A 13,429-nucleotide genomic window follows, 5' to 3' on the forward strand; every position below is an offset into this window, starting at 1 on the left:
TCAGATCACTTCAAAGTTAACTGCACATTTCTCATGGGTCAGCATGTGAATGCTTTTGTTTCCAATCTTTTACCCAGCAGCACTGTCTGTGAGTTGGGTCTGTCTTTTAAATTGCATACATCATTAAAAAATTATTTTCAAGCACAGAAAATTCATTTTAAAGACATTCTTTGATAATTTCTGGTGTGTGACTTTGCTGTCATGTTCTAAGTTTAACTCTCATGAACATAACTGAAGTCACAACGCAGGACTAATGAGACATGATGCATTAAAAATACAAGAGGCACAAGTCTTATGCTACTGGTACAGAAGTATATGTCCTACCAAGCCATGACTATACAAGCATTTTACCTGAAATTCCATCCACCCTTCCAGATGAACTCAATGCCTTTGAAATAGCAAACAATCAAGAACCCTCACAAGTTCCCACAGCCCCCGGTGACTTCTGAAGGATCAAACCTTGGAAAGCATCTAGCGCAGACGGTGGACCTGGCCACGTCCATAAAATTTGGTCAAACCAACTAGTTGGAGTTTTGATGGTCATTTTCAACCTTTTGTTTCAGCTGTCAGAAATTCTACCTACTTCAAAAGGGTATCCATCATTCTGCTGCCCAAAAAGAGCAAGGTGATGTGCCCCAATGACTATTGGCTAGTAACACTGATCTCCACTGTGAATGAAGTGCTTTTGAGAAGTTGGTTATGGAGCAAATCAATTCCAATCTTTGGAAAGACCTAAACACATTTCAGCCATTCTCAACCTCTTTTTGGCTTTGGCCCTCTGAGGGCTCTGTTCAAAGTTTATGGGCCCCCTTTCCCATGAAGCAGTTAAGTTTAGTTGGCTTCTTCTGAACTTCTCTCCTACCAACAACACAATAAACATGAAAAAAAATTATGATTTCAGTCAGTGGCTCACCTTAAATGTGCTGTGGCTCCCATTGAGAATGGCTGACCTAGACTCCACATAAATACCTAGTGTTGTTCATTGACTACAACTCAACATTCTACAACATTGTCTCAAGAAGGCATAGAACATCATAAAGGCCCCCCATCACCCTGCTCATAACCTCTTCTCACTGCTACCTTCAGGAAGGTACAGAAGGCTGAAAACCAGTACCTCTAGGTTTAAAAAAAATTATTTCAACAGCTATAAAACTCTTGAATTTCTCCTTGATAAACTGTTCCAACACCACCAACAATAGACTGTTTGCACTATTGCACAAGGATAAAAGTGAATATATTCTACCTTGTGTATTTATTGTCTCTTTCAATCTAATTAAATAAGTTTATTCTTATAAATTTTCTTTACAAGTAGCTGTTTGGCTGCAGCAATTAAGAATTTCAGTGAATATGTACATTGTATAATGTGTATGACAATAAACTCAATATCATTATTATCATCATGACCCTGAAGTAAAGACTAAACCCACCTCTTTCCCCCACCCCGCCCCCATCAGTCCCACCTATTGATCATTAATTTGCTTCTTGGTCTAATGTAACTTATCAACCATTTATATTGAGTGAAAACACAGAAGTACTGGAGGAAATTCAGCAGGTCTTGCAACAATGTTTTGGGCTTGAGCCCGTCAACAGGAAAAAGCAAAAATCAGTCAAGGGCCTGTATAAAATGGCTGGGGGGGGGGGGGGGTTGGGGGGTAGGTGGAGGGAGGAGTGAAGAAAGGGCAGGGGTATGAGCACGTAAACAGGCAAAAAGTTAGAATTGGGTATAGACGGGACGACAGAAAAGGTGAGAATTAATCAGGGCTCTTGTGAATGAGAGCTGGAGGAAAGGAGACAAAGGAAAGAGAGAGAACTAGAGGAAAGGAGACATGGGTGGGGGGGGGGGGGGAAGGTGACCACAGCAGCGAACCAGCAAAGGGCTCAGCGACTGAAGGACGCATATAAGCTGCGGATAACTTGTGGTCAAAAGACCAACACAGGCTGCGGCTGCTGGAGGCCCGCTCATGGGAACGAGATACCAGAACTGGGATTCTAAAGGGTGCTAAGGGCAAGATGAGCTCCTGAAGGGCCTCGGACACTGACGGCTTCCTGATCGTATACGTTTGGATCTGTAGTCAGGCTGTCAATGATACGAACAGGAGTCCAACAGGCTGCAGAGGCCTGTGGGAATGTCTGAGGTGAATCCACACACACTCACTGCCCCTGAAGTCATTCTCTATTGTTTCTCTCTTCTTAGATGTACTGTGCAATGATCGTGGTGGCTCTATTTGCCTTATGCAGATAAAAGTTGAAGTATATCATGTATGTATTTTTTTTATTATTATGTGACAATAAAAGGAACTTTTATTCGGCCTTTCCAGCCCATGGCCAATTAATTTACTCACCCCATACATCTTTGGAACATGGGAGGAAACCAGAGCACCCAGAGGAAACCCACATTGTCAATGGAATAATGTACAAACTCCTTACAGATTAGCTGGTGTGTAATAGCATTTCGCTAATGGCTACGTTAAACTTGTTTTTATGGGATTCTATGCAAGTTGATGTCTGAACTTGCATCAATGATGAGGACTGCTGTCTCCACCAGTAGTTTCAAGGATGAATGATGTGGAAATGGTGGGTATTGAGATAGAACATGCTTCTAAAAAGACCAATAAATGATGAATCAAATGATCCAGCCCAAGAAAGATAAACTTACATCGTTGTTTACTCAGCTTTATTGATTGAGTTTCAGAAGAAAGCTAAGTCTGCGAACATTTATGTTAAACTGTTTGCATTGAGATAACACAAATCAGAAGTTTCTTTTGCTGAGAAGTGAATAGCAATTGTGATTTGAATGGAAGAATTTTGTTCTGTTTAGGATTTTCAGTAAGTCAAACTTAATCTGTAGAACTGCTCTCCAAATAAATGAAGCATTGGATCCAATCAAGATTACTGAACTCTTCAACAGTTCCAGAAAGTATGCAGTTTTATCTCTGAAACTCTTTCTCTGGATCACCTGAAGAACTAAAGCCAAGTTTTGAATCTTCCATTTTTGTTTAGACAAGAAAAGTGTTATCCTCTTCTTCCTCTGTCAACTGATCAAGAATACCATATGCCAGTTTATATATCTCCACATTTTCGTGCAGCTGTAATTGTTCAATTATTTGTAAAGCTCCACATTCTTCAATCTGATTGACTATCAGCTCTGTCTTATCATTTGCTGTGTTTATGATATTACTTAACCCATCCAGTACCACTATGATTGTTTCAGGGTTCATCAGCGTAAGCAGCTTGCAAAATGGAATGACTGCATTTTGTTCAATTAGATAATCAATCTGTTCTTTTCTCCCACTATTAGCTAGATTGGCTATGACCCAGGCAGCTTCTTTCTGAATTGCATAGTCACCATTTTCCATTAGTTTGACAACCAAAGGAATGAGGTTACCATTAATCACTGCCTGTTCCTGCTGCTGGTTCCCAGCAGTGACATTGGAGAGAAACCACATAGCATCTTTAATGAGTTTTGTATTAGAATGAGTTAACATTTCTGGAAAATAGGAAAGAGCTCCACAATTCAAGACTACTTGTGCTTGCTCATCGGTACCTGTAACTATATTTCCTACAGCTCGCAATAATGCAATCTGAATATTAACTTCCTGGTGGCCAAAAAGAGACACCAAATAAGGAACTATTCCTGAATCTATAACCAACTGAATCTGGTCATCTTCAGCATCTGTTATGTAGGACAAAGCCAAGATAGCATCGATTAAAGTATGAACATCGCTGTGTTGAATAAGCACACACAAAGCTGGAAGAATCTCTTGAACAGTTTCCTTTGGTAGAGAAGGATCTTTCTGACGGCAGAGATTCACAATGACCCATGAGATTGTATGAAGGAGGGTAAGGGGAACTGAACAATTGACAAGAGAAAGTAAGGGTTTTAGGACTCCTAAACTAATAACATAATCTCTATATTTGGGCCCATCAGCTATAATATTGCCTAAAGCCAAAAGTGCTTGCTCACATACATCGTAATGTGGACAGCTGAGGAGGTTTAACAAGAGGGGGACAGCATTCGATTTAATAAGTAGTTCTGTGTATTCTGATGAACCATAAGCAATATTTGCCAAAGCCCACACAGCTTCCAACAGCAGTGGATGACTTTGATCCTGTTCCAGGCAATGCATAAGAATCGGAAAAATGCCAGAAGTGATTAAGTCACCTATTGGAGGAGCATGTTCACTGGCAATCAACTCTCTGACAGCTTGTATTCCACTGAGTTGAATTTCCTGGTTGTCACTTGTTGCATTTTTTATTATTTCTTCTATTGATACATTTTGAACTCTGGCATCACCATCTGGATCAGATTCTTCATTGACTAATGTAACATTCCTTCGTTTTAAGTAGTGTTCATCTCTCTTGATTTTTCTTAGTTCAACAGCAATCTCATTTTGCTGTCGTCTCACACTCGCCAGATCCCGCCCTTTTTTTTTGAATATCTTAATTCTTTGATTATCCATCTTGCTGCTCTCTGGGACATCCATTTGTTTTTTGGAAAGAGTATGTGTTAAGAAGGAAAGTTGAAGATTCGATGACTGCAGATCTTTCATCCAGTGTTTCCTTACCTTTTTTTCTCAGGAATAGATCACTCATCATAACTTTTAAATACAGTAGATCTGAATAACAGACTGTCTATTACCATGACGATTGCAAAAACAGTGTTGGTTAATGTAGCAGACTCCCCTTTCTTACTATCCTCAGTCAGAGATAACATGTCATCACACTGGGATTGTGACACATTTAATTTAAACCTCTCAGCCAATCAAATTTCAACATTCAAATGAGGTCTAATAGATGAGTCAGTGCTCCGTCTTTATGACTAAGAGCAAGTTCAACATATCAACATATCCATGTGCAAAATAAAAGTTGCAACCCTATTCCTACTACAAAACCTAATTGACAGTTAAATCAGAATCACGGTCTTTACATTCTACCTGAAATAGGTCGGATAATTGCAAGAAAGGGAAGATTTTGGCAGATGAATTTTGTACTATATTGCTGCCCCAATTTTCTGGCTTTTTGGGTAAGATCCAGTGTCGTTCATCTTCTGTGAGCTCATCAACTGGATCCATGAGAAGCTGTAGCATCAAGAAGTAAAAGAAATGAATAGGAAGTTACCTGGGAGGACTATTCGAGTAGAAGAGATTGTCTAGTGTCAGCTGGCCTGCTAACACAGGTGGATGCATGCTGATTAGGGACCAATCAAACATCTTTTTCACCAGTAAGTCAACCTAAAGCAGTGCCATAAGGATAGCCACAACAACGAACTCCCCGAAGGACAAAGAACTCGGAACACTGTCAGGGTGACAGTGAAAGACACAAACAAAGGGAATCCTTTCTCTCGGGACCTCTTCATCAAAAAGGGGATGATGGATTGCTGCAAATTTGAGGTGAAGGACATCAACTGCCTCTAATATGTTGCAAATAACAGTCACCGATGTGACCTTAAAGGCCTCAGTAGAATGGCAGAGGATGCTCTGTGACTTCCAAGAGAAAGGGAACGTAGCTCCACTCTTGTAATTCAAAGCACAGCCACTTTTCACACTTCCAAGGCAGGTGATAACGGTGCACATTTTTTTCTTTCTAACTATTTTTAATTTTACATAAATAAAGATATATACAGTAAATTTGTAAAATACACAATAAGTATGTCAAATATTAAAAATCAACAGAATTATCTCATTTATAAAGTACTTCTATAAAATAACAAAACATCTTACAATTTTATCCTGAATACATTTTTCCTCCATCTCTTGAGCCCATAACCAAGTCAAAGTTCTATAATTGAAGTATAAGCCTGGAGTAATATAATAAATTGTTGGAAGACAGGTTTTATGATAAAACTAGAATTTCTAAAAGTAGCTCAGGAAAGATCCTTATCGCTTTTGAAACCCTATGTCTAAGTTACTAACTGAATAATGAATCTTTTCTAGATCTAAACAGGACCTAAAATCCCTCAACCACTGAGCAAAGGTGGGTAGGCCAGCATCCTACCATCTTAGTAATATTGCATAGCTGGCCAAAAGAGAAGCAAAAGACAGAATCCGAGATTTAATTGGGGTCAAAGAGGGAAACCAGAGGGTTAGGTTTGAGGTTTAAATTAAGGATTAAGGATAGGGTTTGGAAAACATCCCTCCAGTATTTTACAAGGCTAGAGTATGTCCAAAACATGCGAATAAGGGAGCCCTAATTTTTCTTACATTTATCACAACAAGAATTTACATCTGCATAAATAGGAGGGAGATAATTTAGCTTTGGACAACTTGAAATTGCAACAATGATGGGAGCAAAAGGATGTGGAATTAACTAATTTACAGATTAAATCCCAAACCTCATCCAACAATGAAAGGCTTAAATCCTGTACCCATGCAGATTGAATTTTATCAAGATGGGCAGATCTTAAACCTACCATCTTAACATAAGTAATGGATATGAAACCTTTAAGAGTGGGTTGTAAATTTAAAAAAGCACATCAACAATGTTCGTATCAGGTTAGGTATCTGAGAGTGGAAAAAAAAGTCTGATTTGTAAGTATCTAAAAAAAATGGGTATTAGGTATATTGAAATTTTCAAATGATGCAAAACAATTATCAATGAAAAGATCTTTAAAACATGTAACACCCAGTCTATACCATTCTTGAAACACAGAATTATGCAAGGTTGGAAGAAATGATTGGATAGAATAGGGCTTGAAAGAGAAAAACAAAATTCAAAATGTTTTCTGAACTGGTGTGCTTAACAACTGGATTGTCAATAGATTTATCTCAAGAAAAAGGAAGTGAGGATCCAATAAAAACTGGAATGGAGAGTTTTTTAATTGTACACAAGTCCACTGCTACATACAATGGACAGTCAAGTTGATCATGAAAGTGTATCCAAAACATAAGTCGTCACCTTTATTTATTGTTCATATGCTCGCATGTGAGATAGTATTTCTCCAGAACCACAGAGCATATTTACATAAATATAAGTTAGAATAGAAGTTAAGCACATTAAACTATTAAGACACATCCAGTAAAAGTCCACGGTACACTGTCCACAATATATTCTGGGAATTCAGGAGCCTGACGGTTTGGGGAAAAACTGTTTCCCAATCAGGACATAACTACCCGAGTGCTACGGTATCTCCTACCAGTTGCCAGAAGGAAGAACAGAAGACGGCAGAAGGGGTGTGTGGAGTCCTTCACAACGTTTGTTGCCTTTCGCCTATATCAAGAGTTGTTGATATCATTCATGTTAGGAAGAGAGCCCCCCCCCCCCCCCCCATTGATCTTTTCCGCTGACTTCAGAATCCTCTGCAGGGTCTTGCAGTCTGAGGAAGTAAAACTTCCAAACCAGGCTGTCATACAGTTGCACAGGACAATCTCAATACATCCTCTGTAGACTGTAGCAAGGATGGAGGGTGGACAGGAACTTTCCTCAGCCTTTTCAAGAAGGAGAGACGCTGCTGGGCTTTCATGGCTATGGAGCTGATGTTAAGGAACTTGATACTCTTGACGATCTTAACAGTCGAGCCGTCAATGGTCAGCAGCCCATTGACCCCCACAGGCCCTCCTGAAGTCGACAACCATCTCTTTTGTTTTATTAAAGATCAGATTCAGTTTGTTGGCGCTGCACCAGTCCATTAGCCACTGCACCTGCTCTCTGTATGCTGACTGCTTATTATTACTAATTAGGCTCACCATGGTCATGTCGTCAGCAAACTTGATGATGTGGTTCAAGCTGCATTTTGATGCACAGTCATGGGTCAGCAGAGTGAACGGCAGTGGACTAAGTACACAGTCCTGGGGGGAGGGGGGCCGTGCTCAGTGTGATGGTCTTGAAAGTGCTGTTATGGATCTGGACGGCTTAAGGTCTTTCCAACAGGAAAGTCAAGAATCCAATTGCAGAGGGAGGTGTTTAGACCCAGCAGGCTCAACTTCTTTATCAGGTATTGATTGCAATGAATGCCGGTGGTCGATAAATGGCAGTCGAAGATACAAGTATTTATTTTCCAGGAGGGTGAGGGCTAGATGGAGGGTGGTGGAGATGGTATCATCCATAGAGTAGTTGGACCTGAATGCAAACTGCAAGGGATCCAGTGATGGGGGCAGCAGAAGTTTGAAGTGCCCCATGACAAGCCTCTTGAAGCACTTCATGACGATGGATGGGAGTGGGGTAGTCACTGAGGCAGGACGCAGATGACTTCTTCTGCACGGGGATAATGGGGGCAGTTTTGAAACATGTTGAAGCGCTTGTCAGGGAGATGTTAAAGATGTCAGTGAGAACGTCTGCCAGCTGCACCACACATCCCCTGAGCACTCTCCCAGGAATGTTGTCTGGTTGCGTACATTAGCCGCCCAGTAATAAAATCAGAAATTGGGCAGCACTATATACCTCCATTTCCTTTGGATTTCTAAAGGCGAACTTTATTTAATCGAGGTCGCTTACTCTTCGATATATAAGATGATATAATAGTCTAATGCAGGGGTGTCAAACTCAAATTCACGGAGGGCCAAAATTAAAAACTTGGACTAAGTCGAGGGCCGAACTAAATATTTATTGAAAATTTTCAACAACATCTGCATGTTTTTGCTTCTTTCAACATATGTAATGTTAAACTTTTTCTTATTAAAATAAATGTTTAATAATAGTTTTGGATAAACTCTTTCCAGAAGCATTAACAAATTAGAAATAAAATATTCAATAAATAATATTTCTCTATAGAGGATTTGTCAAATGTTGCTAGTGTGCTGTCGAATAGTAAAATCTGAGGGCTATTGAGAATGTGGGAGAATAACATGATTCCTGAAACAATCAAATGGGTGACTGATTGTGGGCATCAACTCTAGCAGGGTTATTTGCCATGCCATTTTTCCATTGGTACAGATATCCTTTGATTTACACACTTTTCAAGTTTTATGCCTAATGAGCTTGTATCCAGGTGCAGGACCATTTTTAACCAGGAATATATTGATCACTGTGACATGAAACTATTGGAAGATCATTTTATCCTGAGATTAAAGTTCATAATCCTTACTTAGGCCTGTGTGCGGGAGGGCGGGGTTTGCGGGCGATCGGGTTGGACAACGACAGTGCGGGGCCATCGGCTCTCGCTGCAGGGCGGCATCTCGGCGGATCAGTGGCCCCGTCACCGTGAATCACGGGTCGGCCTGCAGCAGGGAGGTGGAGTGGGCAACGGTCCTGGCGAGGTCAGGCCTGAGGCCTCCGGTTCCTGGCGCTGGGAAGCGGCCTTGGCTTCCCCTGACACCGGCCAGGCCCTAAAACCAGAGTCCACGGTGAGACCCTGCAACGTAAACAGAGGAGGTGAGGGCGATTAGCGGGCTGACGCCAATGCATCCTGGGATTTATAGTATTAGCTGTGCATGCGCTATACTGGCACGGCGGCCAGCGGGCCACCTCTAATAATTTTTGAAATGATCTTGCCGGCCAAATATAATTATATCGCGGGCCAAATTTGGCCCGCGGGCCAGAGTTTGACATGTGTGGTCTAATGAGTCGAAGAAAAAGTTTTAGGAATAAAAGTTGGTATAGTCTGAAAAAGATATGAAAATTTAGGCAAAATATTCATTTTGATAAGAGTTAATTCAACCCACCAAAGATGTGGATAAGTGTTATTTCACATGTTTTAACAAGGTAAGGAAATTTTCTTTTTCACGTTTTCTTGTAACCGTAATACCTAAATAAATAAATTGATCTTTCATAACATTAAAAGGAAAGTTAGTATACAATGATGCTATTGTATTCACAGGAAACAGTTCTATTTTATGCAAATTTACCCTGACAACAGACTAAATTGAGTAAATAACAACAACATAGAAGGTAGGGAGGTTTCAGGGTTTGATATGAAAAGCAAAAGATCACCTGCACAACGGGAAATTTTATGTTGCACTCCCTAAAATGTCCTTTCAGCTTCGAAATGTAATTGCTAATGGCTTGATAACCAAAAGTAATGGAATGAAAGGACACCCTAATGCGATCTCTGCTGGATATTAAAAGGTTGTGAATGTGTAAAGTTAGTGAGAATTGAAGTAGTAGGGCACAAGTACAGTAATCTGATCCACGCAATAAAAGTTGGACCAAAATTGATCTATTCTAAATTCTTTGCATCTAAAGAAAGGACACATTCAGGAACCTCACCCGAGGGTGAGTATAAAATGTCAAATGAACGACATTTATTGAAATAAGAGTACCGATTTTTAATGAAGCCGGTTTGATTCTCCAATCTCCGGGCCAAAACTTTAGCCAAAATTTCAACCATCAACATTTTAAAAAGAAACTGGCCTGTAGGAGGAGCACTCTATAGGATCTTGACCTCTCTTTGCCATCAGTGTCATACCAGCTTCACTGAATGATGCTGGAAGCTTACCTTCCTTAAACGAATCAGACAAACACAGAATTAAATAAAGTGAGGGTAAAGAAGAAAATGGTTTTCCAGATTGCAGAGAAGAGATAGCCGCAGTTATCTCTAATTGTGATATAGGTTCTTCTAATCTCATTTTGTTGTCTGGAGAAAGTTTGGGAATATTTAAATGATTTTAAAAATTCTCTACTGAATTATTACCGCTCTAAAATCCAGAACTGCAAAGTGGGGAATAAAAATTCCTGAGTGTGTCATTAATCTTGGAGTGATCTAAAATAACATTACCATCCTCCAGTCTAATTTTTGTAATTTACTGTCTTGTTTCAAATCCTCTCAAATGATTAGCTAACAATTTACCAGATTTATCGCCGGAGATATAAAGCAGACTGAGAGAGAGAGAGAGTGTGTGTGTGTGTGTGTGTGTGTGTGTGTGTGTGTGTGTGTGTGTGTGTGTGTGTGTGTGTGTGTGTGTGTGTGTGTGTGTGTGTGTGTGTGTGTGAGAGACAGAGAGAAGCAGATATCTCTCTGACTGTTTCAGCCAGCAAGAGCAGCTGGAACTGAAACAGGAAAAGCTGGCAAGTAGCTTCAGGGTGGAAGATGGCCTCGTCACAGCCCTTGTGGTTTATGCAAGAGCAGAAAACTCGCTGTCTAATGTTTCACTTGGAATAAGTGAAACGGAAAGGAATTCTGTGGTGACATGAAAGAAAGAGGTTATCATCTGGAGAACCCTGACGGGGCAAGTTTCATCACCAAGACTCTGAGGTGACTGATGGAAGTACATCAGTTGTGGATGTCCTGGAACAACACATCTCTCTCTGAAAACCAACAAGAACCTTCCTGTGCGGACACCATAGCCTGGTGAACTTTAAACATGTTAAATTCAGTGCACAGTATAAGAATTGCCTGCAACCAGTGAACTTGGAAGAATGAGAAGTGAGATTGGACTGTGAACCAAATAAATTTTCTGAACTTACACACACATTACACACATGTGCACTTAGAATTAGAAGGAGGTTAAGTTAGGTTAAGTAAGTAAATAGAGTTAAGTTAAATTGTGATTCTATTTTCATGTTTAAAGAAAATTAAAAGCAACTTTTGTTTAAGTAACCATTTGTCTTGGTGAATATTTATTGCTGCTGGGTTTTGGGGTCCTTTGGCCTTGTAACAGTATGAAGTTCTACTCGCTTTTTATATAGTTCTGAATTTCTAACTTGAGTGTATTGATGATCTATTTCTTTAATTTGATTAAATAATTCCAAACATTCTTTATTAGCCCTTCTTTTCATATTCACGATATAGGAGATAATTTGCCCCCTAAGGTAGCTTTCAAAGCATCCTAGACAATCAGACTGGAGGTTTTTGAAAAAGTATTTGTACTAAAGAAAAAGGTAATCTGCTCCACCATAAATTTCACAAATCATCATCAGACAGTAAAGTCCAATTGAAACGCCAGTGTTTATTATTTTAGGAAGGTCAGGCGGGGGTCATAAATAGTTCAATAGGGGCATGATCAGACATGAGTTTTCCCTTGTAATCACAAGAGTGAGTCAATGGGATTAATGGGATTAATTGATTATCAATAAGAAAATAATCAATCCTTGAAAAAATATGATGAACACATGAAAAGAAAGAATACTCTTTCCTATATGGATAAGGAAAATGCCATAAGTCAGAAATACCATAATCTGATAGGAAGGATTGAATAAATGAGGCAGATTCACTCACTATTGTAGGTTGGGAGAAGATCGATCCAACACAGGATCAAACCAACAATTGAAATCTCCACCAAGCACATTGAGTACGAGTCCAGATCAGTTAAGGAAGAAAACAAATGTTCAAAATCCCCCATATCATCCGCATTAGGGGCATAAACATGAGCAAGAACCACCAATTTATTATACATTTCCCTGAAACAATAATATAATGATATTGCATTGTAATGAACAAAAGGAATATTTTGGTTGATAAGAATTGAGCACCCCCCCCCCCACCAGCTTTTGCCTAAAAAGTGGAGTGAAAATGCTGCCCTCTCCACTGTGCCGTGAGATTCGAACTATAAGAGCCACAATTATGTGTTTCTTGTAAAACAAAATGGTTGTTTGAAGTTATTTAAGATGAGAAATAATTTTCATTCTCTAAACAGGATGGTTCAAACCTTTAACATTCCAACTAACAAAATTTGAAAAGTTATCCATTGTTGATGGTTAGAGAAGTGAGTTGAAAAACTCACGTTAACAAAACTCCAAGTGTTGTCCTTGAAGGAAGAACAGACCATACACCAGATATTAAAATAAAAACACAGAAGGACAAAGCTTATGTTATCTCTTAACACAATAACAACCTTAAAAATCCCACTCCCACCCTCCCCCATCCAAAAACCAGACAGCTGCTGATGAGTCCAGCAGCAAGCTAATCAAATTAAATATTTCTCACCTCCAAAAAAAATCCTTCCTGGCCTAAATAACATCATCTTGGCTCCAATATTGATATTAACACAAAATTCTATACTCCAAAAACAACGTTCAACTTGGAAAGGAATAAAACCATGAAATTTTTAAAAAACTACTTTTTGAATTTTGAAGTAGAAATATAAACTGCTACAAAAAAAGTGTAAACTTTCCCCAATGTTCTTCCCACAAAGACTGAATAAATCCCAGAATTTACAGCAAAAAAAACTCACAGAACAGCAGCCCAAATGTGTATATTACCCCATAAAATGTTACCCAAACAGAGAGGACCAGATGGTCCTCACCACTAAATGGTGTATGACAAAAGCTATACAGCTTCAAAATAATGTCAAGTAACTTCAGTCACCGAGCAGATATTTACGATGGACACAATGTGGAAGGAAGACTGTCTATACATTTCTAGGTCTCAACAACTGAATGCAACCACTTCTTGTGTCTGCTGGAGAGTGTGATATGGAGTCATGCAGGATTCAGCAGGGAGGTCTTAAATCCTTGGTTGTATAATTCCGCCATTACTTCCCTGTACTCAGCTTGCTGATTCATAACTTCAGGAGTATAATGTTCCACCACTCGAATCTGTTGATTACAATTTTCCAGT

At 39.5% G+C, this 13,429-nt stretch overlaps 1 protein-coding gene and 1 pseudogene across 1 annotated transcript in view; both read right to left on the reverse strand.

The window, feature by feature from the left end:
* The window catches only part of ablim2 (actin binding LIM protein family, member 2), a 381,413-nt gene that overhangs the window by 224,092 nt on the left and 143,892 nt on the right, over positions 1–13,429 (reverse strand). The window lies entirely within an intron of this gene.
* On the reverse strand, positions 2,658–4,711 carry LOC138758098 (importin subunit alpha-3 pseudogene; annotated as a pseudogene).

This window comes from Narcine bancroftii, chromosome 3 (genome assembly GCF_036971445.1).
Source record: "Narcine bancroftii isolate sNarBan1 chromosome 3, sNarBan1.hap1, whole genome shotgun sequence".
NCBI classification, from domain to species: domain Eukaryota; kingdom Metazoa; phylum Chordata; class Chondrichthyes; order Torpediniformes; family Narcinidae; genus Narcine; species Narcine bancroftii.